The sequence below is a fragment of the Gavia stellata genome, chromosome 7 (genome assembly GCF_030936135.1).
Source record: "Gavia stellata isolate bGavSte3 chromosome 7, bGavSte3.hap2, whole genome shotgun sequence".
Classification (NCBI taxonomy): domain Eukaryota; kingdom Metazoa; phylum Chordata; class Aves; order Gaviiformes; family Gaviidae; genus Gavia; species Gavia stellata.
The window spans coordinates 2,806,936-2,826,789 of NC_082600.1; positions in this window are offsets into that span (position 1 = coordinate 2,806,936).

The window sequence follows — 19,854 nt, forward strand, 5'->3', positions numbered from 1 at the left end:
CTAAGGCCAGCGGTACCTGGGCTGTCGGCAGTGCCCAGCTCCTCCTGAGCCGTCGGGACTCTGTGTGTAAGAGAAACAGGGCTGATACAGAGATATCCTGGCTGTGGGCATTAGCAAGAGATGGAGTCCCTCCTTCTGAAATAGCCATCTAGCTGACGGAGTTGTTTTCTCCTGGTGACTTTGCAGTAGCTACATTTTCCCGTGGAAATAAGGCTTCCTCTCTGCAGCTTTCTGCGTCTCCCCGCTGCACAATCCAGCACTTACAAAGCCCCATTCAAACCACCGTTGTTATCACAAATGAACAACACAACACCTGATCCATCATAAAACATTTGCTTTGTCAAGAAACAGCAACCCTTCTGACTGCAAGAGCTCTAGAGCCAACCTGAGTCTGGCACACAAGGCCGGTAGCTGAATTTAACTCTTTGCATCTCCCTTGAAATCTCCTCTCCTTTGCACCTCTGCAGAGGGCCAAGCGGTGATCATCAAGCCCTGAGACCACCAAGATAAAGTGTGCTGGCTGCTGACCCCTCCATCTCCAGGACCAGACCCATCAACGTGTAAAGAAGTGGGCCAACGCTGCCTGGAGCTGCATGAGCTGCTTTGCCTGGAGGTGGTGCTGGGTGGGATCTGAAGACCCCAATTTTTCCTTTGCTCAGTGGCCTGGGGTGCAACACAGCCACCATTCAAGGAAATATGAGCCAGCTGACCCTCTGTTTCTCTTTAGAGTCTTCTTCACCAAAAATCACACACCTTAATCCCTCTATATTCCACAACAGAAAAGGAAAAGGGAAGTTAAAAACTTTAAAAAACATGTGTTAGGTCTCTCTACCTTCAATAAACTGTAAAAAGAACTCTAATACTGTAATTCACTTCCCTCCAAGCTTTAAAAATAAAGCAATGAGGTATAATTCACATCTACAATCTTTACACATGGCCATGAAACCCTATTTATTTTCATCTCCAATTTAAAAATATGCTGCAGCACAATTCATTTTCCTAGGTACTTCTAGATCTGACGTTTTCAGAAATCTTTTGAAAACAATTTGTCCTGTAAAACAAACCAAAAAAAAGGGAAAGGAGAGGCCAATATTTCTATTTTCCTTGGCAGCAAAAGTGATAGCAAATTGCGGAGTGCTCTACTTGAGCTTGCTTTCCCCACGCTGTTGTGAACCCTGGTCGCTGGTGCAATTTCTGAGCTGTGGACGCTCCAGCTGCTACTGAGCTCTGAGTACCAGGTGCATTGCAAATTATTAATCTCTTCTCTCGTCTGAATGTTACCCCTCACAGCGCCTTTGCCATTGTCGAGCCTTAAGTCTAGTGTAAGTGAATGTTTCTCTGTGGAGAGCTATTCATTTTGTTCCCAGAGATTGCCTTGACTGCTTGTCCCTCTTTTGTCTGTTTGCTTTCAGTTCTTGACTGAACATACACATTTACAGGCAAAGATGTCTTTTCTAACAATGAGCATGAAATGAATATCTTTTCAAATTGCTCCAGTAATCACCAGCATTTTCAGGGAAAACTTCAGCCTTAGACTCATTCGGTCAGTGGACAAGAATAATATCATGCCACAGAAGGGCCCTGTGAAACACCTCATGTTCCGGAAGGCAAATATTGAATTCCCAGCATCGTATTTGCAGTAAATGGTGTGTGAGCTGAAACATGTTTGATTTATACATTGAAGCTCTGAGCCCTCGCTGCTTTAGAGTTTCTTTGCACTGCTTCAGCAAACACAGACGTCTCTCTCTCTCTCTCTTTTTTTGGCTAAATAGACAGTGAGGCAGAGGTCGTCCTTAGCAGGAGAAACCCTGGTTCCTGCATCCCTTGGTAGAAGGCGTTGTGGTGTCCGTTGTCCATCTCCCACTACCAGGATGGGGAGCCTTCTGTGGCAGCAGCGGTGGCTGGTACCTGGGGAGTCTTGATGTTCCAGATCCAACCCAGTTGCCAGTAACGCACCCAGTAAGATGTCTGCAAGGAAGCAACCAGATGTATCACAGCCCAACCACCCGAACATGCTAACATGACTGCAGTTGGCGGAGCTGGTTTCAGGCCAACACCTCCCCATCACCCCACTCTATCAACTTTAACACGGTGGCTGAACGGGGCTGAGAGCAGGACACTAGTCATGAGTCACGCTGTCACAAGGAGCATGCCAACCCACTTACTTGGACAAAATGATACGGATGTGTCCTGCACTTTGATGTCAGAAAATTTTACCTGGTTGACAGTATTTGTTCTGCTCGACGGCATTCAGCAAAATCCCTCCTGGTCCCCTGGAGCACTTAGCACTTGTCCAATCTATTTTCTTAGGAATGACCAGAGACATCTACATCTGCAGTAATAATTTCTTGGCAACCAGAAATGCACTCAGGAGTTGTTTATCTTGGTTATGGTCTAGCTTTTTTATTAACCAATATAGAACTGGCTCCTGGGGAAGGATGACCCCCAATGTTTTGAAGGCTTTTTTGGTTTGTTTTGATTTTCTCTGGAAAGTCTCCTAAGAAAGTCTCAGCATGTTTGCATTGAAAAATTGAGTTTATATACCTGTTAGGGTCTCAAATGCTCATGGAGCCCAGTATCTACATGCACCCCGGCAAATCTCTGCCTGTGTAAGGGAATGGTACCCAACAAATGATGTCCCTCAGATCCTTCAACTTTTTCCTGACACATTGTTGTCAACAGGTCCAAAAAGTTTGCGGGCCACAGCTCTACAGTACTCCTAGGGTGTGATGAGCATAGGTTGTTGATATATAAGTCGGTATTACTTGCAACAGAATAAGGCATAGGGGCTTCACAGGGGCACAGACATCAGACCTGGCTCCATCAGCACTATCGCCCAACCAGAAGCACTGACTTGCACAAAATAAAGTGTGCAAGAACCGACTCTGCTCAGACTAGAGCAGCTTTACAAGGCCAGGGGTGCATCCACAGGTGACCTGGCTCTAACAAAAGGCTGTAAGTAGTTGTGTGACAGTGTTGACACATCAGTTCTGCTGCACATGTTCTCCTTGGGTCTGGAAGCAGTCTGCTTATCCTTGCACGGTGTTGCTAATAAGCTCTGCTTCCTGATCTGAGCTGTAGATTTACTAGTCATCTGACCAGTAAATCTGGTTTGCTTAAATTTAATCCTGGCTCAGCCTCAAGAAGGCTTTGGATTATCAGATCCATACTCTGTTGAACAGTGCTGTCATCTCCCATAGCCATGAAGTGCTGATTTTTTCCTTCATAGTGACAAATAACAAAACGAGTCACAGAAAATACTTCCTTTACCTTATCTCTTATAAGGAAAAATCTGACCGAAAATTCTCAGTCTTCATCCTTATACAAAGTAGTATTTCTCAACAGGAATGCTATTTCTCATCAGCTAGACTCCCCCACCATTTCTAAACGCAGCTGCTCTTAAATAAACAAGCCCTGACAGTCACGTACAGTTAGCGATTCTCCTTCTATTATGCACTATTTATAGCTCTTCCATCACTAATGTTAGAGCAAGACAAAGACGTACCTGAAAAATGGAATTTCTAAATTTTAGGCGCACGCAGCTAAGGTGCTCGGGAGCATAACTGATAAGTAACTGCCTAACAGACAGCTATGCAAGGTATCTATAGCCCATTAAAGGAATAATGAAAATTGAAGTAGACACCTGTGGCATTGTGTTTTCTGATGTGCTGACTACAAATACCTAAATTAACTTTCAAAGTTTTATCATTTCTAAGGATTGAATTATGTATATTTAAAGGGAGCAGTGAATTAGTTATGTTCTTTGGATTCAAGCTGCACTGCTTGACCACAAATACACAGTAACCTCTTGCTACCTGTGCTGTTCTCTGAATAAAGGAACTTGGATGATTAATGTGTTTTGAATCAATTCTGCTGTTAGAGGAAAGTGAGTAGGTCAGGATCTCTGGCTGATCGGCCAGGCTGTCTCTGGAGCATTTGGTATGAGTACTGCCCAGTGGAGTACCCAAGAGTTCATCAGGATGAAGAGAAATAACGATCAATGGGAAAATGAGACTTGGGAAGAAGAAATCAGACGAGATATTTTTATAAGCCAGTAGAAACAAGAATCTTTTCCCCGTTTTCAGCTGGTTTGCATTCACTGGTGCTCCCTGGCAGGGTGCAGAGATGCAGGTAACCATGGTAATTAAGGCTAGCTGTGGTTTTGAGAAGGACGAGACAAATTTGGGTAGGAATGGTTTCTCATCACAACCCATATGGAAAAGATGATTCATCCAGGAGAAAAAAAAGGATCCCAGGGAAAAAAACAACAATGCAGTAGTGTGCAGGAAGAAACATCAACCCTTCAGCCATGAGAGCTCTTACCGCTGCTCTGAATCCAAATCTCTGACTCTTGTAGGCACCCGCAGCTCAGCCAAAAGCCAAGAAGACTATAGCAGGTTACAGCTTGCAGTTTTTCCTGATCTGCTGTCAAGGAGTAGCTGATTAGAGCACATCAAGCTTTTGATGGAACAGTCAAGGGAAATTTTCCCAATTAGCTCATTAGTACAAATCCCCTCGGTCTGCCAGTTTTGGCATCATAAACAGAGGCAGAAACGAAGTCTGTGATTCTGCCTCTTTGTTTGAAGTTGCATCTATTTTATATGTTTCCTGTCTTCTTCACACATAACTAGCGGTTAAAAGAGCCAAATGACTGAAGGAAGCATGGCAAAGTGTGAGTGCAGCACCCCTTGCACACCGTTGTAGTGTTTCCTCTTAATCCCGGGGGCTGTGACTCGCCACGTACCTGTCGATGGATGTCACATTTTCTTTCAAATTAGAGAACCCGTTGGACTTGAGCAGCTCACAGACTCTGTGGACAGCCCAGTATTTTAGAGTAGAAATTCTGACAGCCTGCCAGCTTCGTGGGCCCAAATCTGGGGGCTACTTTGGTCCTTCAGAGATTTGTGCCTCTGGACGGATCTGATCGGAGTTAAGCCCCTCTGATAAAATCAGTCATAGAAATTTCCTTCCTCATGCTTGCAGTTTCCTGGATTTTGCTGCTATGGGAGCTTTCTCTAGCTATGATTATTTCAAGGGGATTTACTGAGAGTCATAGCACTCCCCTTACATCTTCATTAGCATCACTCATTACAGTGCAGGTTGCCAGGTCATTTGATGTGAAGAGATTAAGCAATTGTGTCGTCCCATCCCATTTACAGCATGCGTGCATGTGAATCTGAACCTTTCCCATCACACACGTTGGCATTAGCAGACTGAGCAATTAAAAATCAACCTGATTTCTCTGCATTCATTATATATTTCCCTTCAGCGAAGAGAAGCTTGTTGCATTTCATGGATGTAGTCAGAAACTGGTCTCCCACCATGCCCCTTTCCACGCTAGAGCAACCACCCTTATTCTCCGCACTTATGGTCTGATGTAATTGGCATTAACAGAGCGCTAAAAAATTGCCAAGGGGCATCCAAACACTCTCCATTAACCAGCATGAGGACTTAAGGGTGCATGTACAAAACGGAATTAAAAGGATTTCATATAAAATTGATTCCTGGCATGGCAGTCTGATTAAGCAAATACTCGTGTCAGAAGCCACTTTGCCTTGGGGGAAAAGTTGATGCACTGTCCTGGAAATGTCAGAAGAATAGAGATGAGCTGCACCTTGTTGCAGACTCTCTGCACCAGCTGCAGCTGCTTCTCCAGGAGACCAGCCTTCCCCGGAGCAGGACCAGCACACTGCTCCCAGAAGCATTTTCACCAGCTGAAAAATCTGCCCAGAGGAAGCCACGTGGGAGCAGTTTCTATTGTTCCATGGACATGCACAGCCTGGGAAGGATGTCTTCAATTTAACAAACAAATCAAAGGTTCTCTGTTGAAGAAGTTAGCAGTAGGAGCAACATATCTGGCAGCCAAAAATACCCTTCGTAGAGAAGCAAGAAGACACTCAAGGTGCCCTCTACATTTTTACTTCATACCAGGACCCTTTATTACTTTGCTTTTGCTAACAAGGGTGCCATTTAAATTCTTTCCTCTGCAATATTTTTTTCTAGCTGCCATCTTTATCATAGATGCCATATGTAACCCTGGACGGGTGACTTTATTCACCTGCACCACTTTTGTACAGTGAGGATAATAAGGTACGATTTGCTGGATCTGCAATGCCCAGACTTAGTCTGTGTGTCTCTGTGTGTGCATGTAAAGACTAAGTAGTAGACCTCTTCGGTGGGGACTCTGGAGGTGTTACAACAGTCGTATTGTAAACAATACCGATGATCTTGCAGCTGCCATAGCATTGTTGTATAGTGGTTGCTAGACTGTCATGCTTTTAAGACCTGCTACTGGGAACAACCCTGAGCAAGTTGTACTGCTACTGCATGCTAATGACAGTCAAGGCAGACACATGTTTGCAGCGTGAGACCTTTTTCTACGTGACATATACGCAGGCTAGCTCAGTGCAAGTGTCATTATAAAGCTGCTCTCTCAACAGCCCCTTGACGCCCCCAAGAAAGAAAACGCAAGGCTCCTCCTGCGCAACAAGCAAGCAGCATGCAGGGATTCATACACCACAGACAAGTCATCTTGAAAAATTCCCGGAGTATATTAGCTATTTGCAAAGCTCTTATACAGTTACAGATGCTCTGCTTGATGTTACCCCCCACACATGGCCCAGCTGCCGTAGGCTCTGAGCTCTCGGTGTGCACAGCTGTGCCTTCTTGGGCAGCCTCCAGAAGGTCTGCTGGGTGCTGCATCTCTGAACACATCGAGTCCTTCTGAACTGGGCCTGGCATCCTTTAATTAAATGCCTGGCTTTGTTCCCTTGAGATGCTAACCAGGCTTTCAGGTTCCATGTTTGATCTGAAAATCAGTAGCTGTGGGTCTGTGAACAGGAGGCACGTGTGCAGGGACAGCCGTCTGTCAGACACACTACAGCCGCTCCCTGAACAACTCCTTGTCCAGCAGTGGTGCATAGCATTGGCTAGCATGTTTCCCAAACTGGCTGACCGTTGGCAACCTTTAAAAACTCCTCACTAAATTGTTCTCATGTGTTCCTGTGAATTTACAGCACTTGATCTATTGAAGAAGAGCCTTCCGGTTACAAAGATGCAATGGATTTTCTCTAGATCACGATTCAGGCATTCAGGTATTGGTTTCCTTTAATTTTTAGCATGCTTTCATGATGCATTGTAGGTCCCAGAAAACATCTACATGGAGCTGGGAATGCAGAGATACCGGAAGCTGGAATTTGCATCAGGTTGTTACTGAAGGCACACCTGAAGTTCAAAGCTGAAATTTTTCAAGGTTTGAGATTAAGGTGTGTATAGGAAAAGTGAATCTATTTGTGCCCATAACACCTAAATTATTGGGTAAAACAAGTTTTCTGAAGGCAAAGGATCATAAATCTTGATTTTAGGCGGGATCATGTTAGTAGTGGCCAGGCACCAAAGTTTTAACCTGATCAAAACCTACACTGGGAATGGGGCTCATCTCATCCAACTGGAGCTGTTTGGATCCTGGCATCTGATCTGATCTGGTGAGCTGGGCTGGCCACCTGCCCACGGTGTCTCCAGAAGGTGATTCAGCCACTTCAGATTAGAGTGTAGTATTTTTCCTTTCTTGGAAATGTCCATGTCTCTTTCTGTGACTGTTGAGGGAGTTACAATACCTGCTTTTGCAAGGCTAAGCTTCAAAGTTTCAGTCAGTCGTCTTTCAGACAGCTACAGTTAGGTGGGATGAATACTGGTTTTACAGATCCCTGACATAACTTAACCTGTGTCCCCGGACAGATTAAAACCTAGTGCAACCAGGCAAAAGACTAATATATTAACCTCTTATGCAGCGTAAAAATCATTTTACATTCCTCTTAAAATTACTAGGGTGTTTCATTATAAAAATTGAAGAGAAATGCCATACTCACATCATTGTCACAAGCAGTTTCTTACATCCACATTTTGTGTTGGCAATTCAGATAAAAATTATTCTGGCATTAGAAGACCAGCCCTGCTATCTGATCTTTTCTTCATGGCTGAAAGTCAATAGTAAATGAAGCAGCATTTGAGAAAGCTGTGGTTTGTAAATGTTGTGTGATTTCTCCCAGCATTAGGAAGAAAGGGAAGAGACACGGTGATTTTGCTGTTTAACCTTTCCTTCATTTTCTTTTTCCTCGGGATAGCCAACTAAGCTGGCAAACTCAGACAGTGCTCTGCCAACTCACAAGGGCAAAAGCAAACGTATCTATTTAAGTGTGTAAGAATCCCTGCTGATTTAGACAACATTAACTGCACACTCAGAGATGGACACTCCAGTACTTCCTGGACTGGGACTTGCTGTCTGTAAGGTTATGAGCTCCTAGAGCTGAAGCACAATTAGTTGTGTCACCGAACAGACTACATTCTTTTTCCACTTCTTCTGTGACTTGAATATCGTCTCAGGTGACCAAAGACTGATATATTTACTCTCAAAGATCTTTTATTCTCAGTACTCTCAGGATTGTGGCAAACACTTCCCCATTTTTCAGGACACGTTCTCATTTTATACTAGACCTGAATGAACGCTACTGGAAATACGGAGCGCATATTTCCATAGCACAGTTAACTCTCCTGCCTCTGGCTACCAACTTTAAAATAAACTGGGAAGTATTTTAATGCCAGTTAAGTAGACTTTCCCACTGCGTAAAATGAGTTCCCTAATGCAACATTTCCCTCCCTGTTCTCCCCTGCACAGATGGGATTTCCTTTGTAACTATCTCCTCCTGGTAGCTCTCAAAAGGAGGGCTGATAGTATGAGCAATGCCCAGAGGATCCTCCTGCAGAACAATATCATCAGCAGAGGCTGGATGATGTCCCATAGTGCAAAGGAGATCTTGTTCCCACCTAGGCTGGCTGTGGACTGAAGGTGGGATAACACCCTGAGCAGCATGACCAGTCAACGCTTGCCCTGTGTCTTATGTCCCTGATCACTCTCCTCCAAAGACCACCAGTCTAGGTGGATGTCCACGCAGACCCAGCACAGCCATCCCTACGTCGGCAAGGGCAGCTCCACTTGCTGTTGGAGGTTTGCTGGTCACCAGCTCTGTGAGTGACTTTACCACAGTGCTAATAACACCGGGCTGAGAAGCAATGATGGTGGGGTCAGGGGAAGATGGGAGTAGGAAAGGTCGAAAAGGATGTCTTTGAACAGATGAGAAACCACTGTCCACTCCACTTGTGAGCCAAATTTAGATTAAACGAGAGAAGCAGGAATCGGTTGTCTGATCTGCACCTTGGACAGACTTGAACTTCTCCTTTGCCAGAAGCATGTTCTCTTCCAACTGTGTCCCCAAAACCACAGGCCCTCCTGCCTGCTGGCAATGCCACTGAAGGCCAGGACATGGCAGACAGTGTGCTTTCATCATTCAGACCAGTTTTTACAAATGTTTATCTGCTTCAATGCTCGTAGTTGGTGATGTTATAACTTTTTTTCATTTTATCTATACTTTCATACAACATCCTAATTGTTTGCCTTCTAAAAACATGGTTTCATTAATTTAATCTTGTGCAGCAGAAAATTTTATGAGATCTTAAAGAAACTTCATACTGTGCATTAATTTCTTTCCACATAATTGTATTTATATTTCAACAAATAGACTTGAAGTACATTATTATTCTAAAATGAGTGCTAATGGGTTTCAGCACTTTCATGCAGCTAATCGTGCATTTATTTCACAGCTTTGATGGCTCACAAAGACTTCCATTTCTTCATTTACATGAAACAACTGTGAAGGATAAATTAAATGACTGCTTATTTCATCTACAGATTTTTTCCTGAAAACTCTACACTGAGTCCACTGTTGGTGTACAACAAATAATTCCTTTGAAAGATGCAGACCCCAGTCAGGAAGACAGTTCCGTAAATGAAAAACACAAATCTTCATCCACCCCCCAACCTGAAAAAAAACAAAAAGACCGAAATATTGCTCCTCTCTGCATCATGCCAGCACATAAAAATAAACATGTTTTGCATAGCAGGGTGGACGCCAATTTGCTGCAATTTTCTTTCAAGCCAAGTCTCAAAGGCTTGCAGAAGGAGGGAGGAATGCAGATGTTCAAGAGAAGGTTGTGCATTACCCATAAGACGCAGAGCTGCTGTGCTTCAAAGCTTGTATTAAATGTGTACTGTGCACTGAAGACCACAGAGTAACTGGTTCCTCATGTACCATACTGGGCATCCTGAGCACTGATATCCTACAGGGCAGGCTCAGCAATGGTGACCTTAAATAAACAATTGCCTGTGAAGACGAAAAAATATTCTCCAAATAAACAGGTCTTGAGTCCACGGCCCGTTTTGCCAATGCAGGATGCATGGAGGGAAAGGGAAGCACAATTTGAACAACAGCCTGGACTAGGAACCTTAGTGGCAGGCTGGGGACGTACCAGCTGGGACTTACAAAAAGAAAAGACGGATAGAGGGAGTTGGGGGTCTCTACTCAGAATCACAGAATCACAGAATCACTAAGGTTGGAAAAGACCTGTGAGATCATCGTTGGAAAAGACCTGTGAGATCATCAAGTCCAACCTCCCACGTGTCCATCCCATAAACTCCCTGAACATCCATCCCTTGCTTCCTTGCCTCTTTGTTCTGCCATTGTTATTGACGAGCTTCAAACAGTTCGGGTTTTTCTGGTTTGTGCTTGTTCAGTGCCCAGACCCAGCTGTCCCAATCCCAGCTGAGACAACTTGCTGTGACCAGACTGCTGGGCTTTCTCCAAGGGGTACTCATGCCAGCAGATGTGAAGAGGGTGTCCTGCTGTGGGACAGCTGAGCTCAACCCACCTGAGTCTAGAGACAGCAAAAAAAGCCAAACCAGCTTGCTCTTGGGTGAGCTCCACAAAAGTTACTCTACTCTACAAGGAGCAAAGGAAAATGACTTCTCTGGGAGGCCCTTTTGGTATGAGCTGGGGTATCTCTTCCTTCTGCCCCAAGTGTCAATAACTGGATCATTCTGCCCCAGAAACAGCACCAAGGTGGAGGGATGTCTGAGCCTGAGACACCGTCAAGGGGATCACCAAAGCCACTCTGGATGGGAGTTCCAGGGAGTTTTCTTCTTTGGGCAGGAGAATGAGAAATTATCTAACACCACCAGCAGCAAAATACCTTCCCTTACCCGCCTCCAATAATTAACAACATGGTTCTTATCTCCTTGTGTTTATGGACCCATGACAATATACCAGGAGACATGGACCTTCCTCTGAAATGCTACAGTTACTGGACTAATGTCTTTGCTGCCCTGGAGAGAGAAGAAAGCTTCCAGCCCACAGTTTGTTTCCTTTGGAATGCCCTCCCTCCTAAATAGCCCCACAAAGGCCAGATTTGGGGTATTTCTACAGTTTGCTTAAGCCTTCGAATTATCTGGCTTCCTAGAGATGACCGATGCACTGCTGTCTGACTGATCATTAGAACGGTCAAGCCTTTAGCCTGGTAGCGTACTGCTACCTGGATTGAGCTTTCCCTTTCACAGCCAGTTTCCTTCCAAGGAACTGAAATATTTCATATCAGATAATGACTAATTTTTTTTCTTGAAGAAAAGTGGAGAGAATGAATTAATCCACAACAGCATTGATGAGGGGAAGAAAAGTTAATTGAAAAATATAATGAAAACACTGAGCTCATTCCACCCTGTGTATGCAATGGAAACACTGATATTGACAAAGAAAAAATTAAAATTTGCTACAGAGTTCAAACACACTGTTAATATATGTATGATGATAAAGCACAGAATCCTTGGTAAGGAGCCTTAGGACACACACTATGCTTATGCAAATTTTATGGAAAACTACAATATTAAATACTACACATACATACTACTTTTCAGCAAACTGAGTCTGGTAAACACTTTGGCCCATGTTCTACTTAAATTTAGGGCTGTTTTCATGCTATCAGGAGAAATAAAAGGTGCTAAAAGTGGAAGCCTACTGGGAAGGAAGAGCATTTTTCTGGTAGAGAGCAGCTGTCCCATGTCCCACCTGATGCACCTCCCTGTGTCCAGCGCGGCTGTGCCAGAGAGTGTTTTTCTGTACAAGGCATGATGAACATGGATCCTTAGGCCACTGTTCCGTAGCACAATCCAGCAGAGCCTTTGGATTGCCGTAAAACATTCAAGGGGCCAGATGGGAAGGTGGTAAAGTAATCACTCTTTCCTATCCAACCCCTAGGGCATGCTCTTGGCCAGGGCTAAGAAGAGTAAAGGACCAGAATTAAAGAACAATGCCAAAACTGCACTCAGAAGCTCTCTAGGTTTGGTTCATACGTGCAGTTACATGAGCACTGGCGTGTTGTGTTTGGGTGCTGGGATCCAGGTTCATTCCGTCTCATCAGGCTCCTCACTGAGATGCTGAAGCAGGTGATTTGTCTGTCTGGCTTCCTCCCAGGTCCAGGGAGAGGAGCAGAATGGTCGGAATGACTGTGGCTGAAGAAACTTCTGTCTTCTGTTACTCCATTCGCTATAGCAGTGGCTATAACTCAGGTGACTAAGCCTTTAAGGTAATGCTTGTTGTTCGGTGGTACTAACTAGGATCTTCACAAATGATGGGTTTTTGCTCTCAGAAATACCCCAACCTCCAGTTGGCACACTGGCAGTTTTGTTGCAAACATGCAAAGGTGATGAATGAACCATCTCAACAGAATCACACAGAATCACAGAGTCATTAAGGTTGGAAAAGACCTGTAAGATCATCAAGTCCAACCACCAACCCAACACCACCATATCCACTCAACCATGTCCCACAGTGCCACGTCCACACGTTCCTTGAACACCTCCTGGGATGGTGACTCCACCACCTCCCTGGGCAGCTTGTCAGGAGAAGTTGGGGGAATAAGCCAAGCCCTAGTCAAAATCCAGCATCAAATTCAGGCAGAAGTGTCAGAGATGCTGCAGAGTGAGTCCTGGGGGGAAGAACCCACTGTCCCTGCAGGGAGTGGGAACACCACACATGCACTTTGCTCACTTCATGCTCCTACATGCAAAAGCTCTGGGCAGCAAATGTCTGCCCGCAGCAAACCCCTGGGGCCGTGCTGAAACGGTAAGTCACATTTCCCACGAAGTTTAGTCCTGCAACAACAGTTTTTCCTTTCTCATTCTAAATTGGCTTTGAAGCACTCCTTTAATTTTCAGTATAAAGCATCATCATCGCTGGCTGTATGACTGTGACATACAGGGAGATAAAAGCAATAAGCCTTTCTCCACACAACCTCTCTCGTTGACTCCTATAATGTCTGACTTGGATATTTTGTAACCCTGCCCAATTAATTTTGTGCTCAGTGGCTTTTTCTGAACACAAAGTCTTAAAAAAGATCTGCTAAGAAATTCATTAACTTTACAATGTGGTTGGACTTACTCCAGTCAAATTATTACATTTCTATAGCGCTAAAAATAAAGAAAAGCACAGTATAATTGAAACAACCCACACACACAGCAAGATTTCTCTCTGAGAGTCTGTATGGAAACCAAATGCTCGTTAATCTGCACCATGCAATACAGCCTTCACATGATTAATACATAATATGAAGTGTTACACATTTTCAAATAGTTTCCCTGCAGGTAATAAATTGCACGTTTGACAGTTGACACTATTATACATTTAATCTGTAAATGCAAAACGACAATTTTTAAGCTGCAGAATTTTGACAGTGCTTTGACCAGTGATTTCTCTCCAATCCGTCTGTGCCTTTTGCCTATGAGCTACAAAACATGTAAGTGCAGAGCCTCTATTTACAGCTTTTGTATTTCATTTGTCATCTCTGTGAAATCTTCCCTCTCTCATGTCAGATGACATCGCATGCAATTACACCCTGTGTGGTAGCCTATCTCCCTACAGTACCCTTCAAAGCCAATACCTCACATGTCTCGTTGTGCCACTGCAGCATAACCAGCCCCTATTTAATTTTTTTGGCTTAGTTAGTCAAAGTATCTTACAAAATCATAGCATTTCTAGCTCAGATTCCCAAAGGATTTTAAGGGAGTTAGAATCTCATATCCTATTAAAAAGAAATGCTAAATGAATGCCTAATCCCTTAAGCCTTTTTTATTTTCTTTTTTTTTTTTTTTTTTTTGAAACTGCAGCCTTTGTGGAAGTGTACCTCTATACCCATTAGGACAGTCACTCTGCCACACAGCATATCAGAGATGCCATTTCGCTTGAACAGTTAGTGTAATGACAGATTGCACTCTATCAAAGGATCTATTGTAAAGAGATATAACATGAAAGAAAAATCATTTTCTCTGGGCTGCTATTCTTTTTGCCAGGTAGGTGGGTGAAAATTGACGAAATCATCCCAATGTATGGATGAAGCGTTCATTTTTGAAGCCAGCCAAATAGCATCCAGTATAAAACACAACAATCTGCTTTGCATTTCTGACTTCCCTGCCTCATTACTTCCAGCTTAACTAACAGTGAACTTGTAATTGATAGGTATTTTTCCTGTTCTAACTGTATTTTTAAAAGATTCTTTTTTTTATCTAATACTAATACTATCATTGCTGTTACTCCATTAATCCCTGCATCTTCCTTTATTAATTACTCCCAAATTATATCAAAAATCATTTACAACCCTTTTTTATTTATTAAGATCATCTCTGTCAGAGTCTTGCATGTTTTGCCACTGCTTCCTTGCGTTTTCTTAACCGTAATGGTGTCTAGCCCTGAGCTTTTTTACTTGGCCATGGGGTATCTAGTTGCTGAACAGTTTCCAGGTATTGTTAATGTTACCCGCTTCAGGTTTGTACTCTCAGTGAGTTAGGCTGACTGCTGTTATAAGCTCTGGGGAAGCAGCTCTCCAAGAGTTCTGAGTATACACGTTACTGCTCGGTGCCGTATTCTGTTTGCAGAAAGCAACTGCAGCAAGACCACAGCTATCACTTCCCAAGCGCATACTTACTTTCAAGTCAGTGATAAACGTATTTCAACCCCACCAACTCCATTGGATCTCCAGCCTAGATTTACCCAGTCCAGCACAGAAATGCAATTATTTTTAAAATACTGGTTATGGTCTACATGGAATGCAGCAAATTGCTCCATGTCAAAGACTTCATGTGCCAGCTCTGTCTTTTCTCCAATATGTTGTAAGGAGATGCTTAGGAAGCCATCCTATGCTATTGTAATAACTAATGCCTTGCCTAGCATTTTTAGTTATATCTATTAGAGTCTTAGTCCCTAAATTTCAAGGGACTGCGATCATGAATAGTCTGCAACTAGAACAGTGATGGCATTTCTGGATGTCCAACGCAGAAAGCCTTTAATCTTGATACGTGGGAAGCTAATGTGCTATAAAATCTCTCCCTTTCAATAGTGACTTGGCTCCTTGCTTATCTACAGTATTTGCTGCCCTCTTGCTAAAGGGTCAGCATGGATTTCTAAGGCATTTGTGTATTTCTCTCTTTCTGCTTCCTTTCTGTATTTAGTAAGCCTTGCAGGTCAGTGGATTTGTGCTGGGCGGATTACAGATAGTCCAGCATTTCTTATGCTCAAGATATTTCTTATTTTTCAGTGATGCCTTTCATTCCAGGAAGAAACCGTTTGTCCATTTGTCTCCAGCCCACTGGGCAACATCCCACTCCTTCGTCACAAGGAGTCCTCAGCGAGGAGCGTGTTCCCATAGCAGTTTTGGGTGCTTTTCTGAGCTCGTCTGCATTCAGCTGAGCAACAGCTTTCACTTGCTTTTTCTGCTCCCTGCAGGATCTTTTGTCTAGCCAGTCCTTCATTATGTTGCTTTCAGCGATCTAACTCAGCACATAACAGCAATTTGGATCGTTCACCTTCCAGCTTATCCTTGGCGTTCTGCTGATTCTGGTGGTCTGCGTTTTGCTGTCCTTATTTCTCAATGTCACTGGCCTTTGGTGCCTCCCCTGTGAGAGCAGGAGCAGTAGTAAATGATCTGGGAATGCTTTGTGACATTTCACAAGGTAGCCTTTTGGTCCTCAAGACTTTGAAACTTGGTCTCCAACACAAGTTTAGTTGGCAGGCAAACAGTTCTTTGTCTCTCTAGGCAGAAATCAGAATATTCCACATCTGATATAAACCGCAACAGACAGGAGTTGCTTTCCATCCAGTATTACTGAAACAACAAGAAAACATATGAAGTGAAGCCTCCAGATTTCCTCTGTGATCATTTATGATGTTAGCTGTTTGCTGTTACTCTTCAAAAGACCTCTGCTTCGCTGGGCTTCATGCTGGCCTTTCCTTCCCCTTCATTAAAGGTTATCCGACAAGCTCACAGCTCAAGTTCAAACGTGGCAACCCGGCCACACACCTGGAACAAAGCATTCAAGAATCAAAGCTGCTTTCCAAAAATCAATGATGAGAGACCCAGAGGAACCGCTGATTCAGTCACCTCAAAGACCCAAGATCAGCAGTCTGCTCCCTAGAGCAAAACCTGGAAGTGGTCAATCACTCTGGAGATGCTGCCTGGCCTGACGTCTGCTTGCAGCACTCCCCTCCCAGACCTGCCTCAGTATCGCTCCTAACTTACAACAATATCGGCCTTTTATGAAATACCTTTCATGAAGCTCCTGTTTGCTTTTGGGTTTTGCTGTTGTGTTGAAGATGAGCAACAAGACGAGGGCTGACTGATGTACAGGGTAGATGCCAAACAAAATATTTGGTCAAAGTGCAGTCAGGACAATAAACTTGTTAGAAGCAGCATGAGAAGGGGAAGTAAAACATTCAATGAGAAGTTGAATGCTGTTGAAGAGGGAGATGCTGTAGAGAAGCATGAGCTAAAATCATGCTGAATTAGATTTCTCTAGACTTCTAGAAACTGCTGTCTCTGGCTATCAGAAGTTCCATGAGCTGCCTGTATGTCAGCACCGAACACAGGGCTCTCCCTGCCATACAACCCTGCCAAACCTTTAGGTATCGTACCAGTAAGTCCTTAGTGCATTATCACCAATGCACAACTTGCAAGACTCCATGTATACAGTCCAAGTAGACGAAGTCTCATAGCAGCTTCTTATTTTGTGTCAAAGTAAGAGTTTCTGCAAAAGAGAAGAAAGCTGCATGTGATACTACTGTCTCTACTAGCATCTGTAAATAAATTATGAAAACACTGAGAATTGAAAAGTGATCTTGCAAAAAATATTTCAAAAGCAAGGACAAGAAGGACATTGAGGTGCTGGAGCGTGTCCAGAGAAGGGCGATGAAGCTGGTGACGGGTCTGGAGCACAAGTCTGATGAGGAGCGGCTGAGGGAGCTGGGGTTGTTCAGTCTGGAGAAGAGGAGGCTGAGGGGAGACCTCATCGCTCTCTACAACTCCCTGAAAGGGGGTTGTGGGGAGGTGGGTGTTGGTCTCTTCTTCCAAGTGACAAGTGATGGACAAGAGGAAACGGCCTCAAGTTGCACCAGGGGAGGTTTAGGCTGGATATTAGGAAAAATGTCTTTACTGAGAGAGTGGTGAAGCATTGGAACAGGCTGCCCAGGAAGGTGGTGGAGTCACCATTACTAGAGGTGTTCAAAAAACATGTAGACGTGGCACTTTGGGACATGGTTTAGTGGGCATGGAGGTGTTGGGTTGATGGTTGGACTTGATGATCTTACAGGTCTTTTCCAACCTTAGTGATTCTGTGATTCTGTGTGAAAACAAAGAATAACATTCAGATGGCCTGGATTGAAGCAAGTTCCCTTGGCTATTAGAGGAGGCTGGAATGGAAAAAAAATAAAATTATGATGATGGAGGATGGACAAGTGCTGAAAGAGGAAAAAAATGGGAAATGTTGAAGAAAATGCATCTGGGGATTCTGAAAACAGCTTAGGAGGGATAGTTTGTACTGCAACCCAACAGCCCGGCAGCACCAGCCAGCCCACCTCTTTGAACACAGCGAAACCATAGTCTGCTGAGAGCTGGTTGTTAGGCTTGTTGTTTGCAAATGACTCAGCTAAACAATGCCTCAGTCAGAGACTTGCCTTCCCTCTGAAAAGTAGTGTTTAACACAAATATTTTCAATGAGCTTGTTTCACTTCATTTGACTACACCACAATTCTAAGGAATTCTAAACATTTGCAAAGGTGAGTGATTCACGCAATGAGAAATCTCTACATCTTGAAAAAAACTTTCAAAAAGACAAGGCGATATCAAAGAATATATCTAAACATCTTTACGGAATTCCATAGACTCAGGAATCCTCTCCAGAAGAGGTCAGGCTCAGAGGGTTCCCATCAGTTCTGGTTCTGCACAAATCTAGTTTAATGCTCAGAGCTGTGAATCACCACAAACGAAACCGAAGTCTGGTGCATGGATGAAGGAGAAAGAAGTGCTACTGCAATTAAAATGCAGAAGATGCTATAATCTAATGGTACAGGTCCGGGTAGCCAGTGGTACATGGACAGAAAGTGTCAGTAAATTTAGGAAAATCTCATTAGAAAAATAGAAGAGGTTACTCCACTTCTCTGTCCTGCTCCTACTCTTTGGTCTCCATTTGAGCTCTGCTTCTCAGCAAATCTTTCTATTTAGACTGGCATTTATCAGCTTTAATTAAGGAAATGTTAGGGGGAAAAGAAAGGAAAAAAGTCTAAAAGACATCTTTAGTGCTTTCTCTCCATTTCTCAGCTGCTTTTGGCATTTATGAGGAGAACAGAAGTTGGGGTTTTGGTCCTTTGTATTTGAAGGATATATTCTTTACTGACCAAAGACAGAGCTCACAGTGCCATTAAAGCAAATAGTTTATATAAGCCATCCATGGGCAGAGACCAACCACAGACCATTCACTGAATAAAAATCTAAAACTCAGATCTCACCAGTAAATCACTAATAGGCAAATTGTCAAAATTCCACGCTTGGGGTTTTTTTTCTTGCAAATGGTTTGCCCAGCCCTATTTTAGAATCAGATCTGTCAGCAGCTCCCTGGGGTATTTCTGTTTCTTTGGATTGCAATGGGAAACATCAACATGTGGAGAAAAATTCAATGTACTGCTTATTATACACAACCTGAGAGTATAACAAGCAAGCAGTTCCTGCAATGCTGAGCTGCTGTTCAGGCAAACTACCTAGTTTTCAGGCAAGCAATTTGTTGGACTGTCAAAAGACAAAGACGTCAAGCTGATCAAAGCTCCTCTGTTAAGCTTATAAATATCCGTTATTCTAAGCAATCAGAAAAACACTGGGACTAGACATATAATATGGCAAAAAGACCCCTGTAAGCCAAACTGCCCACAAACTAAAAAAAAAAAAATTCAAATGAGCGTACTTGCAAATGTTCTGCTTCTTGCACAGAAATAACAGAACCAGGCAAAGGGATACTAAAAATAAACTACCACCAAGGGCCAGTGTGACACAGAATCATTTTATAGCAGTACACCAAACTATTTAGCCAGATAAATATGCTTAATTAGTTGTGCCAGAGTCAGGGAGAAAACAATAGCTTTGTTGCTTACTTATTTTCTGAAAGGCTGTTATTATGCCCATATTTTATTTTGCAGAAATTTTCTATTGTATGTGCATTTTAGGTCTGATTCTCAAGAGACAGGAGTCGATGCACTAATTACAGTGCAACTTATGAGAATATCACCAGCTGAGTCTTTTACACAATTTCTAAGTACACTGAAATACAGAAATACTTTAGGAAAAACAGTTTGATTTCTAAAGCAGTTTCTGCTTCAATTATATTGACTTGGAAGCAAAGAAGATTTCGGAGAGGTTGCATATAACCATTTGCATCAGAAGCATTTCCAAACCAAGTTGTGATGGTCTTACCATTGTCGTTCAGTTTATCCAAGTGTCCTGTGATCTGATGCCATTTCCTTACTATCGTTTAAAAGAGTTAATGAGGCAGCATGAGTGGGCATTGAATCAAACCCAGAAAGATCATCTCTATGTGTACAGAATGGCTTCAAGACTTTTAAAAATTATCTCAAGAGATGGAATGCAGAAAGAATCAAT